At 39.3% G+C, this 26221-nt stretch overlaps 1 protein-coding gene and 1 long non-coding RNA gene across 7 annotated transcripts in view; one reads left to right on the top strand and one right to left on the bottom strand.

Annotated features, from left to right (window-relative positions):
- The window catches only part of NCKAP5 (NCK associated protein 5), a 376424-nt gene that overhangs the window by 113888 nt on the left and 236315 nt on the right, over nucleotides 1-26221 (top strand). The window lies entirely within an intron of this gene.
- Nucleotides 1-26221, bottom strand: part of LOC148223236 (uncharacterized) — a 57226-nt gene that overhangs the window by 15212 nt on the left and 15793 nt on the right. The window lies entirely within an intron of this gene.

Raw genomic sequence — 26221 nt, 5'->3', positions numbered from 1 at the left:
TCAGTTGTTACAGATGTAAATGACGGCTCTGTGCTTCCAATAGGTTTGTGTATTTGAGCCACTGAGTATTCTACAGGAATGAGAAATTCACAATACAGTTCTAAAATCCTACAGAAAATACAATTTTCCATTAAATTTCATGTTTTTTTCCAGAAGAGCTCATTTCTTAAAAGGGGAGCAGGTCGAGGGAATAAACAGTGAAAGGGAGCATTAAGACCTCTTTAGAAAATTACACTTCACAGAATCAAATATACATTAGTAAAACTTTAAATTGGCTTCATTAACTTCTCTAAATTATGCATGCATTAATGGGATTCTTATTATTAATTCATGCAATTGTTTGTACTACTTTTTTGATAGGGCTTTATTTATTTATTTATTTATTCCTGCTATTCCAGCACTGCATTGATGAGACTCATTAAATGTAATGGTATTTGGCAATTTATCACATAGATTAAAAGCCTTTTCCAGATCACCTCTACTCACCCTTTCTTTAGGAGAATGTTTTTGGCATATATCTGGGAGGCAATGAATTGCACAATTTTCTTGTATGCAACATTTCAAAACATGCACGCCTGAGCAACACAGTTGAGTTTTTAACCACCATTCCTTCATTTTCTCTCATTTACTCTTATTTTAAAAGAACTCTTTCAGTCTTTAGTGTTAATTCTAACCACAAAAAATATGCTTAAAATGCATAGAGTAGTATAACACCTTGGTAAAAGTCAATAATGGGCTTTACCTGACTGTATTTTATCAGCTACATTCAAAAGGTGCTGTAGAAGAGCTTTTCAAATACTAAAAAGCTCTATAATTTAACACCATTGTAACATCAGGAGTATATAGAATAATGTTTTCCCAGTAGTGCATAATGAGGCTGTAAATTCCTTCGAGGGTTCTGGTAACATTATGAACCACCAGAGTAAACTTGGATTTTTATATTTTTTTTTGGTCACCAAGTCAGAGCAATCAATTTATGCAGCTTTTGAAGTAGATTACCCCTTCAGAGCATGGTGGGGCAGCAATCAAAGTGTTGCAAGCCCCAGTCAGGCTGGATGGCAAGCGAGCAGTGCAGAGAATGGGAGATATGAAAGATTCATCCAAAGTCCTGTTGCTTCTGAAGTGTAAACCACTGATTGAAAGGGTGTCATATGGACATTTTTTTTTCAAAGGCTTGGCTGTAATAGTTTCCTACTGAAAGTCAAGTTTTAATTAAAGAGTCTCCATTTCAGATGCATTCCTGTGCTCACAGGCAGCAGTCTCAAGCAGTAGGTTAATACAAGATTATCTGGGGAAGCCAGCAGTTGCTCTGCATAAAGATACATACACCTCAGGGTGTGTTTGTCCTTCTGTTACAAGCTGCATCTTAATGTTTTATTCTATTACTGGTGATTTGAGAACTGCTTAGGCCAGCAAACATTCATCTGTAATTGCATAAAAATAAAATTTACAAGGTGATCTGTAGCAGGGTAGTGAAAATGATAAGGGTCACTTATGAGGAATAAAAGAGTGGCAGAGGATGACGAATGTTTTGAAGTTTTTAAAGATCTAATTATTTTTTCTGCCTCTATAGTTTTTGCCCCTTCCTTTCCATCCAGCATTGCCAGGGTAGTAAAGGACATCACATCTGCACCAACTTAGTGGCAGCTACACAATGGTGACCTGAACTGCAGAGTCTGTGACTGTCCAAGGCTTTAGATTTTATTTTCGAGTTGTCAGGCTATTCTAAAATAGCTCCTTGAATTGCAAGTTCCTTATGAACATCTTGTTTCTATGAGTGTGTTTCTTTGCTCCCTGAAACTTACTGGGTTTGTGCTCTAACTCTGCCTGCAATGGGAGGGATTTTCCTACCAAATCCCTGTGATTTCTTTAGTTGGATCTTCCATGGTGGAAAAGCTTGGCATGTTCCTCTTTTTCTGTGCACTTGTTATGCAAATATGTGTGCTTTCTGGGATATTCCAAGCCTGAGGAAGGAGGGGGTTGCTTGCTGGTGTGGGGAAGGGCTAACCCATGACCTTGGCTGAAAGCTGTGTCAGCCCCCAGTTATTGTTCAGCCCAAGCTGGATGGGCTGAATTGCTTGTGACTGATGTGCACTCATCAATCACAGTGAGCTTGCTCAGCTCTGAAAAGGACACAGAGCTAGGGATGGAGAAGTTAAGTTTCAAAGCACTGCTGTCAACATAATTTTCAAAGTGCTGTCCACACAATTGTAACTTATTTGAATTTACACTGTACCAGATCTTCATGGGAAATCACAAGCATCGACTGGAGGCGTTTTCAACAAAGGAACTTTTTAGACACTTTAAAAATACCTCTGATGCATTCTTCAAAATATGTACTTCAACATCACCCTGCACCAGTTCATACCCCTCTGCCTAAAAGAGGGAGCAACCTTGTCCTCTGTGCAGTGCACAAACTTCTCTGTTTATGAAACCTGTTTGGTTTGTAACTGTGATCATCCTGGCAGGTATTTTCTCCTAATCCCCGGGGTGGTGGAGAGGAAAGATTCAGCTTCACTATTCAGATTCACTATTGTGCAGAATTATCTCAAACACAATAGATTTTCCTCATGACAAATCATACGTAATCTCCATAGCAACCTCCCATAATTACGCACAAGATTTCAATGTAGCAACAAAAATAAGTGTGGCAGGAATTGTAAACAGTTATATAGTGTGAGACAGGTGTGGGAGTAGATGATGTATAGAAGACTGAAACACAACTGTTCTCAGATAGAAAAAGTGAACAAAAGACAGAAAAATTGCCTACTTTGTATTGTGGAGAGTGGTGATTAAGTCAGTATATTATCCGGAAATTGGAGATGATGGGCTCAAATATCTCCTCATAATATAGAAGTTCCTGATAGTGCCTTAAGAGTTTGAGGAATGCCAGCAGCAGTTTTATCCCAGTTTCATAGGATTACTACAGCTATAAAAATTATCTCTGAGTGGTGAATTGGCATGCAAGAGTTAAATGTATCAGGGTTTGGTTGTTGGGGTTTTTTCCCAAATTTTGTTTCAATCTGTTTGTACAGATTGATTAAAAGAAGTTTAAAAATATTATGGGAAGTTTTGTCATCATCCTTAATTTTTTATCTACATTTTTATAATCTGTATCAGATCTATCAATCAGTCAATCAATCAATCAATCAATCTATTTTTTTCTATCTGTTCATTGGAATTCAAAGGCTGCTGATATCTTCCACATGAGCAGATTTCTATGAAAGGAGTTTCACAGCTTTTGTTTACAAAACTGCACAAGGATTTAGAGAGAAAATAGGGGAACAATTAAAAAAATTTTTATGCCTCATGCAGTGTTTTTTATTTCTCCCAATGCTCCTGATACTTTGTACAGAATCCTAAATTAACAGCCAACCCACCTGTGAGCACATTAGCAGTGTAAATGCAACACACAGATGATCTATTCTGATTATGTATTCCCGTGCTGATGAACCCAATGATCCCATTGTTGGAGCCAGTCCATCTCAGAAGTGGGGGCATCTCAGAGGCCCTGAGCATTTTGAGCTTCAATGGTATTCCAGGATTCCCAGCAGCAGATTCAATAATTAAGTTCACGCTTCAAGGGCAATAATTCTGTGTCAAGACGTATCTATGATTAAATCATTCTGATGGTAATTTTCTTTTAATTATCATGGTCTGATACAGAGCACCATATTTAACCTGGCTCTTTTGAACTCAGTCAGGTTGTCGCCAGCTGATTTTGACTAATGCCATAAAAAACCTGATATAATTACATTAATTAAAAGTTCGGCTAAAAATATGGGAGAATAAGATATACTAAACCAATCCATAAAATTTCATTCAACTATTTGCATTCAACTAATGTTATGTGTCTTATTCAAATTCAAAGATTTATTTCAATCCAGAACAAGTTTAAGCCATAGGCATGGATAACTTCTTACTTTCAATATTTTATGCAACTTCATTCCAAGTTTATCTTCCTCAAATACCAGATCCCATGGATAGCAGAGATAGGTTTGGTATTGCTAATGGTGGTTTTGGTTTTGCTAATTTGCCTTATTAAAGACTCCAAGTTTTGTTCATAGATGAGAAAAGATATACCAAGAACTTACAATGATTCCTAATTAATGAGTTGGTTTTTTTCCCCTGAGACATTAATAATTTTTAATTTGAATAATTTTTAATGTAATGTAAAACTCCCAAGTGAGAATCAAACCAAGACATGTCTCTGCCCTTGTACCTTCTAGAGCTATCATGCTTTCCTCTCAGATCTCCTGGATCTTTCCTTTATTTAAAAACTAAAGGTCTTGTCTTCCAAGAGCTGGTAAATATCTTCACTGTCCTTCCTGGCTGATGGCAGGCAGTGGGCCATCATTTTGAGCAGCTCAGGAACAAATTAGGGTAAAAGTCTGTGTATTGTGATTTCTCCTCTTCCTGAGAAACAAAAGGTGTGTATGAGTGAAGTTCAGAGTAGAATGGCCTTGGCTTGCCAATGATGAGCTCTGCTAAATCTAAGCAAGGTTTAGCCCAGGAGTCTCTGGGGTTTGGGTCCACTAACTTGCACTAATGTGAATTAGTTGGTTTGCATTCTCTCTAATTGAGCATTCAAGATTACATTGCCTTCTGGTTTTAATTCATCACTGCTATTCAACTGGTTTATTAATGTTGGGTATAAATGAGTTTTTGATTTTTTTCTTGCATTCAATGTATCTTTTTTTTCTTGCAGTACAATTAAAATCCTTTTCAAATGAAGCAAAGGTGACTACAAGAAAATAATTGAAAGTTTGACTAAGATTTTCTAGAAACAAGGAAGCAAGCACTGCATCCTGTTGAGGTCTATTAACATTTCCTACCACAAGATGTTCTGTCTGCTAATATAAAACATAATAAGATGATTTGTCAGTAGATATATGCCGAACTTCTTATTCCACTCTCAGTCCATTTTATTTGCATATAAAGTGGCACATTTACACTCAACAATAACTAGTCCTGAAGGAATGATATTTAAGGGGAGAATATAATTAATCTATTCAGGTCATAAACATTTTCTTCAGGGCAATGGACAGCCATCTAAGACAACATTTGTAATCATTCATGGACATTACTAAAACACTTTAGAATGAGCTGGCAAAGCTGAGGATGGGCAAAATATTGCCATTTTATTCCAAGGACATCTTTATGTTTGTCTTGTGCAGCTTTTTGAGGATTATATTAATGAAAAAATCTTTTCTATTTTTCGTATTTGGCTTTGTGTAGATGCTGCATCGTGCTCCACAGAGTGCTTAAACATGATGTAGGTATTGTGTTTTCCATCATTTTATGTCAGAGCTCAAAAAAGCATACAGGAATTTTCCTGTTTTTCAAATATTATGACCACCTTAAATGGAAAATAGTTACAGAGCTCCTTAGCAGCTCTAAAGGTTTTCAGCAGGTCTGCCAAATAAGAAGGAATTTTTCATTTCCACGCTACTTTATCTTGGGTGTCTTGGCACAGAAGGTTTCATAAACTTCAACTATTTCAGAATTCTTTGAAAGTCACCTGGAGGGAAGAAGAGGAGGAGGAGGAGGAAGAGGAGAGGAGGGATTTGGGCAGTGTTTAAAGGAACAATCTGGTCTGCTGAGTATCCTACTCCTTGTAGCACCATGCAGGATTCTGCTGTCCACTGAGTGTATCAACTGAAGGTGCAAGGGGGGTTCATATTGGTACCAGACTAAATTCAGAGGATGACTGTGGGTTAATATGCAAAGGCTGTGTGAGAAAACGTGGGGGAGCCTGTCCCAGCTACCTGGGTTCACATGTGCACTCATTGTGACATAGTAATTTACAAAAAAAACGAAAGATAAAAGGAAAACAGTCCTAGACAGTCACTAAAGCCCAGAGTCAATAAAGCATTTGCTAAATCACTCTGTTGCTGTGGCAGAGGATCAAGCCTGTCTACTCGGATCCCTTTAACACCAATGCATATTTTTAAGGCAGCCTTATGGAATAAATGTTTTACTTAAAAATATATCTTGAAAATAATTTTATTTTCTTAGGCACAAAAGGGTTAACGGATATTGTTTAAGCCTAGAAAGGGAGTACAGTGAGAAACTTCTGAAGCATTGGTATTATTTTGTGATGAACTGGCTTAACCACACACAGATAAGTCACAGAAAAATAAGTCACAAGAGTGAACCTGAAATAACTGGTAATTACTGATCACAGTACAATGCAAACATTTCTTATGTTTAACTGTATTAACTTGATTAACTGTAACTAATTTATGTGAGTTTATCATCATTATAATTGATTTTAGCTATTTTGTGGATGCAGCTAAAGAAAACAACAGCCCACGTTTACCAGGCAGGAACCACTCAGTTATTGCAGATGCAACAAGCGATTCAATTTTGTCTTTAAAGTCCAGATTTGCTTTAATCTCAGCTTTAATTTGTTCCCAACAAATTCAAACTGCTCACAGAGCAGTGTCAAAGGACTGGCCACAGCAGATGATCAATTTGTCATGCTCTTATTATCGCTGCACTTCAACTTGGAGGAAAGCAGAGTTTGGTTTGAGCTTGATAGACAGAGGGACCAAAAGCTGCATATCTGTGTCATAAGGCAGATGGGCTGGTGTCAGCATGAGCATTTTGCTCTGTGAGAGAGGGAAAAACTGTGCAGCCACCCTGCATGAATCACAACATTTTCCTCGAGATTGGATTTTTAATAGTCAGACATCTAATTGGCCGGGCAGACAGCTGCTCAGACAAAAATGAGAAGGCTGTAGGGGCAGAGCTGCCTTTCTGAAGGCCACATATCTATTTGGGATTTAGGCCTTCTCTGAAAATGTGTTTCTAATTTTGTTATATCTGTGGGAAAGAATTTCTGAGCCTAGGCAGGATGGAGTGAAATGTTTTACTTTATATATATATATATATAGGGTTCATGCTCTTAATGGCTTTAAAAAATGCAATCACATTTATCCTGTGAGCTCTTCATGTTGTCCCACTCTTCCTTTTCTGCTGACCCCTGTTCAGCTGCGTGCTCAGCATCTCTCCCTGAGCAGGTGAGCTGTTCTGATACAGCTGATACCATCCATGGAGGGACTCCCCTTGTCTCATCCTCTCTCTGCTCTGCCCTCTGGGATGGGTTTTGCCTTCCTGATGAGGAATCAAGCCCTCAGAGTGAACGTAGTGGGGCAGGCTGCAAGAAACAAATGGCAGAGTTGGCAAGGAGAAGGTAACAGGAATTTCCATTGGCTCCATCTCTGCAAATTTCCACTGGGATAAAGAGAGCTGCAGCAGCAGTAAAATTCATTGCATCTGGACCAACTCTGTGGAAGGAGACTTTCTGTCTGTGGTGTGACAGGAGAGGCATGGCCTGGAGAAAATCAATGATGAGGCAATTGAGAGCAGTGAGCTGCTCCTACAAAGTGCAAACTTTTCAATCACCATTGTGGGCAGATAATAAGAATCTTTTCACTTATACTGTAGAAACTTGTTCAAGGCAGCAGCAGAGGTGTAATAATAGACTTTGCTTCTGGAACTGACAGCAGGGGATTGAGCTAATCCTCAGGCAAATACTGGTCTCTGTGATTTCCCCTCTTACTTTATGAAAGGTCCTATTTCTTTCCTTAAATCTGAGGCCTGTTTGAGCTTCCTGAAATCTTGAGCCTTCAGTGAAAGAGCTGGATGGAGCCAGGAGTTCAGGCACCTCCTGCCTAAAGCATAAACCTACCCCACACCACTGGCAGTGACAGAGCTTATAGAAATGCAATTTTACAGAAAAAGCCATCTCCTCTGCCAGCCCCAGCCCCCTTGATGGCAGCAGCACAGGCAGATCCAATGCTGTATTCTGTCTACCCTCTTCTTGTCCTGCTGGAAGGAGACAGCAGGGCACTATAATGAACAGAAAATGTTAAATGTTAAAAATTCAGCTGCATTCAGTCTACCTTTTAAACATCATAAACCCTGAGAGAAATTGAATGGTTGTTTAAAGGACTCAGGTATTTCCCAAAATCCTGCAGTAAAACTTGTCTTCTGCAAGACCATTGTGGAAATGAGAGAACCCTGGGTTCTTCAGCTCTGTTCTCTCTTCATCACCATCTTTAATGCTTTTTACTCTGAAGAAATGAAAAGAGATCATCTGGCACATAATACTTTGGGAATGTAGGAAGGTGGAAGACTGTCAGGTTATTCTACTTGGGAGTCTGGGGACAGCCCAAGATTAAAAGCTTTTCAGGAGAGGTCAGCTGTGCAGGGTGTGCTTACTTGTAATGGGGTTCTCTTGAGAAATTTAAAATCCCTCCTGAGACCCTGATGATCTGCCTTCAGTGTTTCTTTCTGAATGCCTGCACTTTATTACCTCCTATGGAGCTCCCAGGGCTCCCAGTGAAATTTGTTCAAGTGTTTGCAATCACACCAACCCAGCCGCCCAGCCCCATGAAGTCATGCTCGAAAACTGCAGGATGTCAAATATCCTTGGCATTCCTTCATTGCCTCTGGAGCCCAGGATCCTCCTGCTAGCCCTGACCCAAGACCAGGCTTATTTATGACTTACAACTAGAGCAATGTATGTGGTTTTTATTAAGCAGAAGCCCAGGGGACCAGTTTTTAAACGAAGCAAAAAAATGCACAGGAGCTAAATATCAGTCATTTCTGTAACATACATGGCTCTCCAGCAAATCATAATGCAATTGATGCATTGCACAGTTTGTGCTACAAACTAATCATGTCAAGGTGGCTGAAATGGGCTCTTCATTCATTTATAACCTTTTCTGTGTTGTCAAGGACCTAATGCATTCACTTTAACTATAATAAGAATGAAATGCATAGTTATTTTAAATGGAAAGCACTTTTATGTAATCAAAATACTTTTAGTAAAGTAAAAATTTTGAAGTGTTTATGGTCCAGATGCAGTGCATGACTATTGCTATTGGTCTTGCTGTTTCAACCATTTTAATGACAGTGGTTGGTTACTCTTGAAGGCATGGGGCTGCATTTTGCTTTACATCACTGGAGTTGACTTCTGGACAGTTAATGACAAAAATTTTACTGCAATGACATTGTCATTTGTAAACTAACAGAAATGTTCTAAGTAACACCCAACATCATGTGAAGGTTTGAGGTTAAGTATCCACTTATTTTAATAGCTTTATTTGTTTGGTTTAGCCCCTAGAAGCCATCATTGACACTGGACCATTGCTTTTAATTGCCTCACTTAAAGAGCACATTTCAAAGTCTGCAATTGTTTATCAGGTTTATGATTGTTAAAACATTGGTTGTACAACTGATATGAAGAAAATTTTTTTATACTTTTTGAATTTTCAACCTGGCAGGTAACAATAAATAACACTCAAATAAGCTGTCCCATGGAAAACAGATTTCCATAGTCTAAGTTTTCTCATGCAGGGCAGAGGCAGAGAATAGCTGTGGAGTCGCTGGTATTTAATGTGAGCTGACAGGAGCACAGCTGGCCCTGACATGTGTCACAACACATAGACCCAGCACATACATGGAAGGAAGGCAGCTCTAGTGATTGTGGAGGCCCAGCACTGAAACAGGCTTTGGCCTCTTTATGCTCTGTCTATGCTTCTGTTCTGCATGAAGGTGTGTTTGGCTCCCTACAGAAAGGGCTAGGATCCTTTCATGAACATATTTTCCCTCACTGCCCTGGAACAAAATGACCACTTTCAGGACAGACCTGTTTTTTTTCAGCAAAATCTATTCTCATACAAAGCTGTACATAAACTGCTTTCATTTAGAAACACAATCTCTAATCATTTTGTTCTGCTGAAAGAAGAAGTTCCTTAAAATAGAAATTTGTGTTTACAACATCTTGGATAAATTCCATGCTTTAAAAATTCCTACAAAATACACTGAGGTGGTATAAACCTTTTCATTTATATGAAATAATGCAAGTGGAAAGTTCTTGATACTCAGTGTCAGGCATAAAATGCACTCATTCTGCCAGCTGTGCACCTGCATCCACAGGGGACACGTGTGGATTGCACAGCCACTGAGACATGTCACTCCAGCTTTCTGTGGAATTTTTTCCCCTTCTTGTTATGTGGAAATTTTGTTGACATCTATAACTTTGTAAGTGTTCTCAATTGAGTCCCTGCTCTCATTACTTAAGACCTTTTATTTGGGTAATTTAGCAGTAATTATGCAATGAAAACTTGTGCAGTAAGTTCCATAGGTTGGTACAATGATGCATTAACTTGGGAGACAATTACCCTGAAGTGGTTAACAAAAACCTGCCAAACACCAGCAGCAGGCTCTTGGCAAGCAGAATGGAGTATGGAGATCCACAAAGATGCAATTTATCCATGGCTTGCCTTCACCCTCGAAAGTGGGGAAGTTAGTCAGTAATAGAATCACCAGGCAGGTGAAGTTTGTTCCATGTTTGGCCTGTTCTGGGCAGGCAGGCAACAGGAGGTGTGGTATGAAATCTTCCAATAAATTAATCTTCACTGGCATAATGCTTCTCTACTCTTTCATTTCTCATCCCCTTTGCAGCCTGCTTGTTTCCATGTATGTAGAAGAGAAGTATTTATGACACGAGAGTGAAATGCAAAACCACATCAAAGCTCATGCACTCTGTTGCATTGGTACCTCAGACCACTAAATATTTAACAAATAACACTGTGACACTGGCTTTTTTCCTTTTGGTTAGACATTATTATTAGAAAGTAAGTTCTGGTAAAAAGTGTCAGATATTTCGATGGAGCAAGATTTATAAAGTAATTTAGACATATAAAGAACTGTATACATTCTAAGTGTTATTATTCATGACTAATCAACTGAAAAATTAACATAAAGAATGGCAGTCCTCTTACTTGCACTTTTGATGTTAAATGAAGGGAGACCAATAATACATAATGAATGAAGATAAAGCCAAATGAATTTCTGAATTTTGTTTGTAGATGAGTACATACATCAAACAGCCATCTGCCCATAGAGAAAGGATTAGAGGTCTGCTACCACTTTCATTCACAGCTGACAAAAGAAGGGAAATACAGTATTTCTCTTCTCTAGTCTCAGTACAAATCTGTTGCAGATATGAGTGTAATACTTCTTGTGACTCAACATTAGAAGGCCATAAAAAGTTAAAAACTGAGGGTACAAAGTGCTATTTCAAGAGCCATAGTGAACCTCATGAACTTTCACAAGCCAGGCTGAAATGTCTGTGATTCACTGATCAAAGCGGGTGTAATACTGACTCTGGAATTAAAATCAGCTTTTCTAGAGAGTTTTAGGAAAAGAGAAATAGAAGATAAATAATGAAATGAAATGAAACGAAATGAAATGAAATGAAATGAAATGAAATGAAATAAAAATACATCCATATGCTATAAATTTTGACAGCTCACATCCAAAATGATTTGGAATGGAGGCAGCCTTGTGTGTACATTATCACTGAATCTTTTGGTACGTCTCAGCAAAGACCATATGCTGTATTACATCTTAGCAAAGATTTTATAGGTCAAGCTGTTAAATACCAATTTAGTTCATAGGCTGCAATTTTGAACAGTTACCTCTGCCGAGTGTTTCAATCTCATTAAAAACTAAAAGCCTTTGTTTCTAGCAGATCACATGAAGGAAACATTTAGTCTGTTATGCAAAGTTCCTTCTTCACCTCAGATAAATTCTTGGCCAGCGAGAACTGATGTATTTGGGAAAGTATACACTGAATGTTCATGCAACACCATGTACACTTGTGGTAAAACAAAAGTGAGGAAAGGCTGTCCATGATACAAAACACTGCAAATTGAATTTGGGAATTTTTATTTTAACAAGTGGCACAACTCTAGTTTTCTTCACACAGTTTTCCTTGCATGCTTTTATGCCGTATATATAGATTTAAATGCTAAATTGCAGCCTACTATGGATGTTGTACACTGTGTAGTGGGAAATACATGTCACCTGCAGCCTTCAGAACTGGAGAAGGATTCAAGCCCTTTCTAAATCCTGCCAAATCCTACCAGCAAGTGAACAGTGTTTTCATCTGCACCAGAAATGGCATTGCACCAGCAGGGCTGATAGGTGACTGGTTCTGAGCTGCTGCTGAAGGAGCAGCCTTTGTCTGAGTGGGGAAGGTGTTTCACTTATTTTGGGAATACTAGCATCTCAATCTTTCTCTTCAGTGCAAGCTCGCACAGGGTTACATTTTCCTAATGTTCATTCATTGAGAATTTTTGTGTTTCTGTTAAGAGATAGATGGTAAAAGTATATTGCCAAAGTATATATAATTATTACCTGAGTAAAGAGGTTCTAGACTTTTGTGATTTATCCAACAGGGTTAATATAAGACAGATACTTAGAAAATGCCTATAAATTGAGAGTTCTCTTCTAGTATTTTCATATGAAGCACTAAATGTAGTGGTTCATATGAAAAAATGGCTTTGCTGCTTGCACTTGCATGCTTTGTTAGAAATAAAAAGATGTATAAAGGTGTGTTTTCTTATAAAATCCCACAGTTGCATAGACAGTGCCTCCTAAACGTGTTTGTAGATGATTCGTATTTTAAATATTAAGTAACTGTTTAATTTATGTTAGGGAAAATAATTCTCCTTGACTGTTGTTATTATTCTTGGCTGGGATCATATTATAGTAAAATTTGAGAACTTTTCTTTTATTACCTGAAATAATGCCCAGCACTGAGGTTGGTGATCCTTTCTCTACAATTGATTTGAGATCCTCTTTCCTAAATCTTATGATACTGATCAGTACTGTTAGAGACTTCCATTCAGAATTAGTGGAAGATATTTTTTTTCCTTAGATTTAGTCAAAACTCTGCCCTTTTCCATTCAAGTGTTTATTTATGTATTCTTCACTTCTGTGGGAAAAAATAAATTCTAAATAGCAACAGACCTATGAGAAACAAATTTTTTATATTAAGAACTACTTTTTCTTAGCATGCATCTCTACATCTTTTGGTGTGTATATATTTATATTTATATATATACGTATGTACATTTTGAGATTGGGTCCTTTGTAGCTTTTGGCCAGCTGCAAATTTTATTTCCCATTTTGATTCTGAGACTTTTTCTGTTTGATAACAGGAGATTGCACAGAGAAATAGCATCTGACTGTGCAAATAAAATACCTGTCCCTTTGTCAGACAGGTTTACAGCCACATAAAAACACACAAAAGGAGTGAGAACAACTGCACAAATGCAGAGCAGACATAAATCTTGTTTCAATAAAGCTGAAAAGTATTAACTGACTCCTGGAGCAAGGGGGGACAGGGAGAACACAATGTTTTGTGGTGTCCTGTGCTGGAGCTGGTAACACATCGTTCACTTTTAATTTCCAGTGATCAGACACAGTTATGGGAAAGGCACTCGGGTTTGGCATCTTTCCCTGTGCTTAACAGGCACTGAAGGTGACATCCAGGGGGATCCCAGCTGGGATTCTGAGTGTCTAACACTTACACTGGCACCGAGCAGGATGTTTATATTTTTAAGCTCTAAAGCTCTACACAAATAGGCCGAAGATTTAGCGAGGACATAATAATTGCTTTTCTTTCAACAGCAGGTGACTTATTTCCCACTGAGAAAAATATAAGCCTGCTGCTTTTAGTCATAACATGAGCAACAGGAGGAAAATAGATGAGAAGGTGGGAAATGTCACCAGTTGTGTCTTGGAAAAGATGTTTGCAGGCATGAGCGAGCCTTTAAGTGCACGAAATTAAAATATTAAATGACAGGTCTATGTTTATTGCTCATGAGCCACAAGTCTCATAATTATATCATTTAGTAATAACAACTACCTGATTTTTTTCTTATTTCAGAGAATGGTGGGAACTCTTTCTTGTTCCTTTTTCTTGCTGTGTGTAGCACACCTTGACTGAGCAGGGAGCATTTTTGTGTGCCTTGGGTGGGAGGGAGCAGCTCCATGGGCTGGTCCAGGCAGAGAATGGGCACAGAAAGGGTTTTGATGCTGCTCTTCATGTTTATCAACACAGACACATACTTCTCTATCATCTTATAATCTAAATTAATAGCAATAACACTACATCTGTCTTACTGAATATCTGGTATTGATATCCCACTGCATCCCTTTCCCTATTGTTGTTTGCACAGGCCCTAAACCTGGAGCTCATTTTCTAACTCAGTTCTCCCTGCAGCCTTGTTAGACTGAGGTTTTCCTCTGATCTTGGGGTGGCCAAGGAATTAACAGCAGTGTAGCTGGGCTCCACATCTGACTACCTCTCTGGGAGCTAATACATGGTGATGAAAAGAATGATGTAAGTTGGTGGTTGAAATGGTGAAATCCAGCCTAGAATTGTGCTCAGGTGTCACTAGAATTGAAGTGCTATCCACTAGAAAAAAATTCTGAGGCTTTAAGGACATACAAAGAATCATCATGAAACAAATTAGTGCTCCCATAAATATTATAGGTTAATAAATACTTCTGAGTTTGCAGTCATGTTCAAGAATTTCCTCTTGATGGATACTAATATGTACCTCATGTCTTTTTCAGATAAAGCAGTTAGAGCATATCAGTGCCATAAATTAAAAATTAGATGTGGAGAAAATCCTCAGATCTCCCAGGAGAATATCTCCATATTATTCCAATTCCAAGATACATTTATGACATACTCTATTGGTTAAGAATTGAACGCTGCCTTTTTTCAAACAAAGGTTTTCCCCATGTAGCACTAATCATGGCTAAATGCATAATTATTGACTTGTGGAAAGCAGAAAACTCTGCCATGATTAATAACTTGTTATTGGATTTGAAAGCAGAGCTCTAATCAGGACAATATAGGAGACAAATAATCTAAAGGTCTTTTTCATCCAAATTTGAAAGATAAAACAATTCAGTATGGCTTGAGACTTATCAGCTGATACATATTGGCACACGCAACACAATCTGCCAAAGCAGCAAAAAAATCACTTGTGCATGAGATGTCTCTGGAGCAGATTGTGTGACTCCCTAATGGGAAGGGACTCTCCAGGTATCAAGGCTGTAAGATTAAGTCACGGGACCTGAGCTAAATAAACACTTTTTGAATTACCTGTTTTCGTACATGTGTATGTGTATGATGCAGAGCCACACCTGGCATGTTTGGGATGTCAGGTTAGGATGTACCCAGGCTCAAGGACTGAGGATGTCTTGTTTTCACCCATGGTCCTGCCAGGGTGACTCAGAGAATGGGATTTGTTCAGTGACTCAGCTTCCCCTGGTATGCATATCAGTCCAATAGTCTCTGTGAACTTCTTAACTGTTTTTGGCATTACAGGAGAGCCTGAAAAGTTTTGCAGTCTGAAACAGCAGACTCGTTTGCCTGGTCTTAATCCTCCTGTGCACTGTATTTACTTTGTGGCTAGACAGATACTCTCATATTCAGCACGGCCTTCTGGCCCCAGGCATCTGATGTGTGAATGCAAAGTAATATAAGGGGAAATTCTGCTATCCACGTAAGTGATTGTGTTTTTCAAATATGTACAGAGGAAATTTTTCTTCACCTTATTCAGTATGCATGCAAGGAAAGGAATTTATAAGCTTTGCTTCCTTCCCTTCCTCCTCTCAGAAAATGAAAAGCAAAGCTGTTGGATACACTGAAAGAAATGGGGAGACAATTTTTAAATTTTACAGGCATTTCAGAAATCTCCAAGGAAGCAGAATGAGCACATTCCCATTAAAATCTCATCAGGTGCCTATATGTGTCTTTAGCTGTTTAAATGCTCCATCTAACTCTGTGTTGTTTTCATTCCTTTGTGATTTGTGCTTTTCCTTTCAACAACTAGAGTGACATAGGCAAAAGTGGCTGGACTGAAAGACCCAGGCCATGCTGAGCCCTGAGATTTGTTTAAGTAAACACTGCAGGGTTAGGCATTGTCTGAAATCCTACCCTGAGCATCCTCATCAGGAGAGGCCACAGCAGGAGAGCTGATCAGGATGTCAGGTCTAAGGCCTGATCACATCCCAGGTGCATGGAGACCTTTTCTTTTCAGGTTCTATCCCTTCACTGCTACCACAAAAACCTGTGGGTGGAACAATTTTCTTCTAGAAGACTCAGTCATAAAGGGTACTTGGAAGAAAGGGAGGTGAGACAAGAGAAATGGCTCTGCTCACCTGCAAAACTTTTGAGTGATTCCCTACAAGTCTTCAATCATGAAGTGTTAAGGCCCCTTCCTGCTAAGAGCTCTTGCACTGCTGTCATGGTGTGGCACTGTCTCCATATCCAAGCAGTATGACACTTGTTTTTGACAAAATTCCCAGAGTCCCATACAAACAAGGGATATTACTGTTGTGTAGTGAGGCATTTGGTCTAAACTGAAAAAAATTTGGAAAGGAGGAGGAAGGTTGGTATTCAGTGTAAGGACTTTCTCCAAGAGTGAATTTGCAGACATGCCCATGATATGTATTTATATAGAAGTAATTCAAAAGCTTTATACCGACTAGCTTGCTTTTCTTAAAGCTTTTGTAGATGATTTATGAAAAGTGTTATTTCTATTATTCAAGCATATGAAAAGAAGCAAATTAACTCATTACATTATGTGGACGGTCAAAAGAAGAGTTAAATGGACCATACGACTTTCCCTTAAAACATTAATTTTCTTGTGTTGTCTTTGATTTCCTTCATAATAAAATGTTCACAATAGCCACTGGGTATTACTGTATGGAAGATAAATTAGATCATTCCTATTAGATGTAAATCCTTTCTTAGACTTGTCATCAGGACATGATTATTGTAAATTTCTCTATACATGTGAAATGCCAATCCCCGAACACATTTCCTGTTGGAAAACAAGAGATTTTCAGAGTCTTTTCATTTAGATACTGTCAAGTTGATGGCTATGGAAATGCTTTTTAAATGAATGATTAAGGACTGTATCTAAAGTTTGGAAATTGGTTTTTCTCCCCTGAATAAGTTTAATTCTGCAGCATCAAGGAGACCTGCAGATGCTCAGCACTCCTCACAGCAAAGCCACGCAACATTACACGGGCACAGCTTGGTGGGAGCAGCAGCTCGGTTTTATGATTCTCTTGATGTCTGTAACACCTGACAACCTGAAACACTTACCTGGTGAGCCTCTCTTTATGTGAGGAGTGAGACATTCCTACCACTGTGACTTCTGGTGGGAGCTGGGCATCTGGGAGACCTGCCCTGCCTGAGCCATGGGGCAGGGCAGAGCCTTCAACACTAATCAACCCTTTCAAAAATAATAGCTGTGAAGGGTATGTTGGTGTAGATGATGCAGATTTGAAAGTGAAAGAAACAAACACTTTCTGAGCTGGAACCTCTCTTAATCTGTTAAAGTTTCTTGAAGCTGTTGTTTTGGGCTTTTTTTCCCCCCTGATTTAATGTAAGGTCGGTATTTCTGATCTATACTATGCATGCAAACATCCTAAGGCTTATGGAAATGAATCTAAATCATTACTCTTGTGAAAATCATACAATAAACTGTCTGTGAGTCATGCATGGAGCACCTACACACTTCAGATGCAGAATTTCACCCCTTCTGTTGTGCATCAGTTATTGCCACTAGTTTTGAATACTCAAAAACATGAGATGCTTAACAGATGCTAGATAATAGCAAGAGGCCAGCACATTCCAGAGTGTTTGTGTACAATAATTACTATCCCCAAATGAAACTCTTTTAAACCAATGTTTGAAAATATTTTGGTCCAACTACTCTAAAAATCTTCCATTAACAGTAGAGAGTAAAACCTGACTACATCTATGTTCATTCTGTACTTTGTGGCCTCAGTTAATTCTCTCAAGTTCAGCATGATTCCAGCTGAAGCTGACCCACAACACCCTTCCACACTGGAAATGGGATGTCACGTTCAGGAGAAAAAAATGCTTTTAGGTACAGGATTGATCCATGGTGGGTTTTTTAGTTTGTGCTCTCTGCCTCAGAACAATGAGAGGCAAGGCTTCTGCAAGAAACTGTGTCTCTGCCTCTGGTCGCCAAGACAGACACACTGTCTAAATATCACAAAGTTGGCAGTAGAATAGTGGGTAGACTAGCAGGACTCATCACTTGTTGCCATAGATTTTCCAGTTGATGATGATAAAGGTCTTTAAAATGTAATTCAGTTAAATATCACAAAGAACTTTTCCAGTAAGCTTCACTTAATGCCAAAATTCTATTACCAGAAATATAAAGATTTATGCTTATATTTCCACTGTTAATTCCTTTTAAGTTCCCTGTAGATTAAAGATTCATGTGTAAGAAACATGGACAGCTAAGTATATCACTTCGTATAGCACACATAAAATTAAAAGCATTTTTAAAGTTACATTTTTGAATGTTAACTGGCAAGATGTATAAAACAAAAAGCTATCATGTAATCTGAATTGTCTCTATATATCCCGTGTAACAGCCGACAATGAATATTTATCTAAGCAAATATTTTCCAGCCTTTCATGCTACAGTTTGTGTTTGTTTCAGTCTGATTTGAATAAACAGAATGCTCTGCAATAACTGTAACTAATATCTTTAGGCACATAACATTTGAGATGGATCTGCAATTCAGTGCAGCAATATTCAACTGCAGAAGAATTATTAGCATTAACCAGGAGCAAAATTACAGCTCTGATTTCACTGGTACTGCATTGTACCTGTGAATTCTATAATGCTGAAGGAAATTAAAGTTTCACTTTAATTTTTATGAAAAGAAAATAGATTCTTGTTAAATTGAGCAGCATCATTATGTTTGTTTACCATTTACCATACACGGCATAATGGAGTCACAAATATTCAGGAGAAAAGAGCATTAATAGTGCATCAGATCACTTATAAAAGCACAAGATAATAATGGTTATTAATACAACTGTAGTATACAGGATTTGAAGAGGGAGTTTTTCTTTGCAACACAAGTTAAGGGGAAAATCTACCAATTCCTGTTTTATGAAAGGCTTTGTATTAGGCTCAGTTACCCCTACACATTAAACTCAACAATTGGCATCCAGATTCTCCCCATGAAATGCACCCCAGGAGCTCTCCCGGTGCCATTGGGCATCTCCCACTTAGCCCATGGGTCCTTTAATCTTGCCAGTGTAAATTGCCACCATCCCAGACTGGTACTTATGGCTGTGTTTATAGCATTGGTGGGGATGACAAGGTTCCAGCTCAACTAAAATTGTCCTTGCAGTACTTTTATGCTTTCTGTTCCACCCAGATTTTACTGGGAATTAGTGTCTGTAACTAAAGGCACTGTTTTGGCTTAAGTATTTAACAGGCCTACACAACATAAGTGAATGCCTGTCTGCTGTTTGCTGACACAAACGTTACAGTTCTTATTTCCTCTCTGGGACTTTACTGAACTCTCTGCTTATAGCTTACCAGTACAGTGGAACATTTTCCTTCCACTAAATCCACTTTCACTAAATCCCTGATACACTAAAAGTTTATCTCCAGCCAGTATCACATGATGTTGTCTAGCCTACACACCACTTAGGAAATGCCAAACTTCTTATGATTAATCCCCTGACCCAGAAAGTCAGGTTCCATCGTGCTGCCTGCCTGTCCTGCATGGGGACTGTGAGCTCCTCATGAGAAATCTGCCTTGCAGAACAGTCCACCTTCCTCTCATATGGAACTGAATAGTTACTTACAAAAAAATGCATTGAATGTTGCAGAGGGTGTTTTTTTTTAAATTTTCCTACCTTCAAATATCTACGAGCAGGGCCAGTCCTGTTGCATTAATGAATGCATTTATTTTCTTGGATATCTCGAGGAAATTAGTCCATGAATTGGACTTGAAGGGTTGAAGAAAAAGTGTGATTTAGGCAACAGATTGCAACTGATCCATGCCTTAGACTCAGTTGGGTCCTACAATCAGTCAATACCCAAAGCTGAATCTGATGCAAGTCCTGGTAGTGTCAATAAATGTGTTTCAGACAGACTACGAGCTGACAAAGCTCCCTGTGAGCACAGCTCCTGCTTTGTTTGTAATAAACTATGAAAATGCAGAGGTATATTTTTGTGTTAGCTTCAGATTAATTTCTTTTTTCTCTGTGCTCAGAGTGAAAAATGAACAGGGGATTTTTAGGAGCATATTTATTTGCATGTTCCATCATTTTTCTGTGTGTTTGTGTTTATGTATCATGCAGAAGAGATGGATGAATGTAAGTAGTCTCACTAAATTCAGCATACCAGGAAGGGGTGGAGTGCTGGAAGCAGCTTCTGAGATTTTCTGATTATTAACTCAGAGACAATCTTTTCTTGACTAAAATATACACAGGCATTGCAAACAGAGCTGTTGACATAGAGATTAATTTTCAAAATGTGCTATAACCAGTTCCCTCCTCTACATGAAAATGTTTGTGGTTAGAGCAAAGCATGGTGGCAGGTGGACAAAAGAGGGGTGGTTGGAGAAAGCAAAGTGAAATCTGTCTGAAAAAGGGGTCCCAGCCTGTGCTGCCGTACATCATCTGCTCATCTCCAGATCCCCTGCTTTTCACCCATACAAGCCCTAAAAGGTTGGTAATTTGGGTTTTGCTAAACCTCAGGTTGCCCTTGTCCTTAGAGTGAGGGTCGGAATCTGGAGGTCCTCAGAACTTTTCCTCGCCTTGTTTTGTCCACTGATGTTTGGACAGATTTTAGCATCATCAGATTGATGTGCCTGTAACGTTGTGTTGGATTTTTAAGCTTACATTGAGATATTTTATAGATGGGAATGGCGCCTGCAAGAAAGACAGAGATGGACTTCTCACAGGAGCATGGAATGACAGGATAAGGGGGAGTGGATTCATACTGAGAGAGGGTTGAGATTTGGAATTAAGAGATCCTGGCACAGGTTGCTAGAGAAGCTGTGGCTGCCTCATCCCTGGAAGTGCTCAAGAACAGGTTGGAGCGAGCTTGGAGCAACCTAGGATAGTGGAAGGTGTCCCTGCCATGGCAGGGGAGTTAGAACTTGATGGTCTTCAAGGTGCTCTCGCAGCCAGGCCATCCTATGATTATACATAGTGTATACTTTCTAGTTTTTGCTATTGACTTATAATGATTGAAAAAATGAGCATCTACTGTCTGTCTGTTTATTAGGTTGTTTTTAGTTGAAATGAAACCATATGAAGATAGGCTTGACTTATGTGTATGCACATTGTTCCTCATCAGAAGCTGCCAGAATAAATGTGAGGACAAGTGATAACAAAGCAATTACAGCAAATGGTAGAGAAAACTTCAGGTCCTGAGGTATTTGTTGTTGGACAGATGACAGTGGTTATTCTAAGTGAGACAAAAAGTCTGATGCATTCCAAGAATGAAGCATCTTTATCTGTGAATCCCAAACATCCCTAATAACCTTAGAATTCAATTTTCCCTGCAATAGTTCCTATGAATGTTTTTCTATCCTTGTTGTAACTCCTTGTCTTCTTTAGACAGTGGGAGTCACATGCAAGTGCCATATGTCTACGTAAGTCAAATGCTTCCCACCAGAAGTCCTTCCATGTGTTGTAGTTGATTTATATTCATAAAAAACATTCAAGAAATGATTCAGAGATTGTAATTACTTGGTAATGTCAGAAATTGATTAATTAAATGCTCCACTGTTTACTCTGCATTTTTAAGGCTGCTAACATTTCTGGGCATTTTCTTAGAGGAGCAGAGTGTTTGCTGGGTGAAGTTTATTAATGTAAATTGGATTTGACATAAACAAGACTACAGCTAATTATTTCATGTAAATATACACACTGCGTAGCAGCAAACTCATAAAATCTGCACATCTTCCTACACTATTCTTTTTAACTCTGGGCGTCTATTTTAGCTAAATAGCAAATTCCTGCTGCCTTAAATAACACTGTCACCTTTTCATTCGTGGAATTGCTGGGCTGTAAACATTTGTGTCTCTCTGACACCTCCTTAACTTACACATGGTCATCAATAACTTCCAGCAACCAGGAACTCTTACATGTACCATTATGCTAAGCTTCACTCTCTCTGCTTATTTTATATTTCACTGTACAGAGAGGTTTTATACTCAGTGAGGACAAGAACTTTCCATAAGCTGCAGTAAAAGGGAAAGCAGCCCCAAACCTGCCCAGGAGACACAGCCAGGGTGCTGTGGCTTGTCCATATTAATTCCTCTTCCTGGACAAAAGGCAAATTTTTCCCATTTCCAGCTGAAATCTTTGGCTGGCCCAGTGGTCTTGGTGACATTTTTGGTCGGTTAGAAGCTCAAAAGGTTCTTGGTGGTTTCCTTCCTCTGGGACAAGCACTGGTGAGTGCAGTCAATCCTCTGCACCACCACCTGCAGGTGCTGCAGTTCCTGCTCCCTGTCCCTCAGGGTCAGGCCCTACCCAGACACTTGAACCTCGGGACAGGTGGGAATCCATGGAGATTCAGCCTTTGTGGAGACTGTTTTGGCTCCATATCCAAATTAAGGACATCCACGTGTTGATGCTGTAGGGATGTATTTCTCAATGACTCTGTCCATGGGTGTTAAAAGCTCCACAACTTAGAAGATGTAAATGCAAACATTCCTACTATGATATCATCCTTTTCTATTTCAAGACGACTCAAGTAAATTCCAAGTAATGATTTGTATTTATTTTTACTGATTTATACTTTCAGGGGAAGAAAATCAGCTAAAAGCAGCATTGATTTGCCTGCTGGACAAAATGTCCAGTTTCCTTTTCTTCTACAGCTAAATGGAATAATTTGCTCAATATTTAGCAGAAATTCCATAATTTCCATAGTCTGCTATTTGCATAGGAAACATATTAGTTTACTTGCAACTACCCAAACCAGTCAATCACCTGGAAATCTGACTGGGAGTTGTGGTTCCTACCAAGTCTGTTCCTCACCTTCCAGCTTATGGTCTACTGGTCCACCAAGCCAGGGAAGAGCTCTTGCAGAATACTGGTCCATACATTTATCCTGCACATGCCTGCCTGAGACAGGAGATTTGTTCCTAGAAAATGTCTTCCTGGCAAACAGATGGGTTAATAAGGTGATGGGAAACAGCATAAAACTGCAGCATTCTCTCTCCCTGTTCTCTTCCCTGTGAGGAAAGAACGCCAACATTTGTGTCACTGAGTAGGAGGCTACCCATGCTGTTATCCCAGAGACTGAACTCCTTTAGGGACAAACTGGCAAAACCCAAATGCAGCTCTGTGTGCCAGCTGCAGATCTGGATAGCATTCCCTTGAGAGCTATCCCTGCATCCGTGTCCTCAGAGAGCACAGGGTATAGAATCTATCAGTTATTGGGCTCGTGCTATTTCAGGTTTTACCAAACTCTGCTGCTGTCTGAGGATGGTGCTGGTTAATAGGGTGCAAAGTGGAAGCCAAGCAGCAGCAGGAGGAAAACACAGCTGATTTTTTATGAAAAAAAACTGGCTTCAAATGAATTGGTAAATCAGTTTTAATCACTGCAGCTGAGATGTAATATGAACTCTTTACTGAGGCTTAAGTGATTTTGAACAATTAAGAAATTTGCTCAATATATTTATTAAAATAATCATTACTACTTTTTCCTTAGTGGTGTAATGTGCATGAGGGCTCTTGCCAGCCTCCTGCTCCATTGCAGAGGCTCTCAATGTAGACTTTTATGCCAGTTGTTAATAAACCCTTCAATTAAAATAGTATTGAAATCATGTAGAAAAAATAATAAATCAGCAATAATGGCAGTTTTAAAAGTTATTATCTTTAAGCCACATGGTTTAGCTTTCATTGTTATATAGGACCAAAAGTGAGTAGTCTAGCCAGGTGTGGTATTCAAAGGAATAAGAAATACTAATCCTAAAGAGTTTTATTTTTTTTAATACCTGATTTCTTTTTAGTATGCAACAGAAAGCTCACTCAATTCTCATTGATATTGCTTTTAGATATGAAAAACATTGTCTCGACAAGAATACATATATATAAATATATATATGTGTCCACTTAGGCTTCTGGAAAAAAGTCTATTTTCTATCAATAGAATGAATCATTATAATAATAGAATTATCATTACATAATTTTCATTTACAACATTTTACAAAAGTCATAATATTCTCCGAAGTCACTCTCCCTAGATTTAAAGCTTTACCCCAGGGCACCCTTCCAAGATCCTTCGAAAATGACTTGTGGCTCCACTCTCAGTGTAACAGTTTAGATGTCCCCATTGCTTCTTTGCTAACATCATTTCCTAATTGCAACAGTCTGCTGTTTGGCTGCAGACAGCTTTGTTGTTGTTTGATTTCTAATAAGCTTGCCCTGTGAAAATGTGACTTCCTGAACTGTAGCAGATGATTGTGGGCTCTGCATGGAGCTCCCTGTCTCCAGGGCTGGATGGCTCCAGACACTTGGTGGAACTTGTCTGTGTGCTTGTCCCATTGTTCACTTGGTTTTTCTCTGCTCCTCAGTGACCAACATTTTCCTCTGTGGAGCATAGGAGCCTGAATCCATGCTGGTGCTTCCCTGCCTGCTTCCAAATACAAATATTAGGAGAATCAAGGGTAATGTTGTAGGGAAGTGGGCTAGGGCTGTCTGCACAGAGTCTGCCCCAACCGAGCTAGGAGTGGAACTAGATGTGCCAAGAGGGAATGGGGAGCTTTGTTTTGGGCTGTGCAGGGCTCAGTATGGTGTTTCCCTCCCAATATGGTGTTTCTGCTTCAGAACTGGTCTGCAAGAACAGCAGTGAGTGCCAGCCTGGTCTCTGTCCCCATTTCCCTGTTTTCTGCACAGCTCAGGCATCTCAGCCCTGCACGAGGCCCTTCACTGGGAGCTTGTTTAGGACATGGCAGGGGTGACAGGGGGACAGTGGCCGTGTCCCCATGTGCCTGGCTGAGGTGTGTGGGTTTGGGGTGTCTGTGCTGCAGGAGGGGCCAGTCCCACCCATGGCTCTGCTGCCCAGCCCAGCACAGGCGAGCCTTCAGCCCCTGAGTAGCCCTATTGAATTAAGTACGTAATCAAGTGATTTGCTGGTATCCTTAATCCTTTTCACATCTCGCTAAGCTCATTAAATTCTCTTTGATACCAAGCTGTGCAGGTTCCTTAAGAGAGGCAGAGACTATGTGCTATTCCTTTGGCTTGCATTTATCACCTCCAGCTTCCAGAGAGGGACTCCTGTGCTGGGAGCCTAAGGTCGCTCGAAGGGTTTGCTCTGTAACAATGGATGGGAAAATGTTCTGTGCACTGGATGATTTTTGATACCCTGCCCAGCACAACAACAGGGATATGCCAGAACAAATACCCAAGTAACCAACCAAAATACCGAGCAGTGGATCCTGGGCCTCAGTGGAGGCACTTCATTTCCTTTCTCTTCCCTGTTTTTTCCTGACAGCCATCCAGCTAACAAAGAAAAGAAAAATAAAACCCTAAAAAACCGGCGAAACAATTAAGCATTGCAAAGTGAGATCTTTAGTTCTATCAAAAAAACATATTTATGTATGTTGCTATGCTTGTGCTTCAACTCAAATCAGCAACAATCTGGGTAAAGCAATTCTCTAATGCTCTCGAAATTAGATGAGCTAGTATGTGACATTTGCTTGCCATCTCTTCCTGCATGCCAGAATACATGCAGCTGTTAGAAATATTTTCTACTGCATTTAAATGTATTACAGAAGGTTTTCCCCTTAAAACAGTGCAGTTATATATACCATCATAAGAGAAAAAATGGAAGAGTGAATTTCTCATGGCTGCAAGGTAACTAATTCAGAAGAAAAGGGACAGGTTTCACTCATTATTCTGAAAAGGATTTTAATTTTTTGTTTGTTTAAATCATGAAGTTCTCAGTAATCATGGAAGTTGTGAGGAATGGCTGGAGGTAGGAGTGGGACTCCAAGCAGAGCCAGCAGTGCAGGCTGCTGAGATCTAGACCAGGTGTGGATAACAGCATGGATGGCAATTCTACCATCAGCACAGTCGCTATGTAACAGTACCAAATGTACATAAATACTTTAATTTGGAATCTACAACTTCAGAGTAAAAATGCTGCATCATTTCAGAAATATTGACTTGGCCTTACCCAGCTTTACCCCCTCCTGCTCTGCAGGTGCTCAGTGTCCATTGTTCTAGGGGAACAGGAAGAATTGTGACCCCCTTTTGAAACCCTGGAGCTGCTGTGCATTTACAGCCTTTCTTTCCTATTTGATTGGCCTGTCTCATTAGTATCTAATGTGAGTTCCATCATGTCTGCCTAAATGATTTTTATCCTTACATCAGAAAACCATGCTCCACATAATCTTTTACGCTCCACAGTTATCCATGCTATTCAGAGCCTGCATGGCACAAGTATTCATATGACAGAGCTCCAAAGAAGCTACAAAATACTTGTATTTCCCTTCTAGATGTGCTCTGTTGGGCACTGTGAAG

The sequence above is a fragment of the Sturnus vulgaris genome, chromosome 7 (genome assembly GCF_052056855.1).
Source record: "Sturnus vulgaris isolate bStuVul1 chromosome 7, bStuVul1.hap1, whole genome shotgun sequence".
NCBI lineage: Eukaryota > Metazoa > Chordata > Aves > Passeriformes > Sturnidae > Sturnus > Sturnus vulgaris.
The sequence above is the reverse complement of the archived record's forward strand: the minus strand, read 5'-3'. Positions and strand labels throughout refer to the sequence as shown.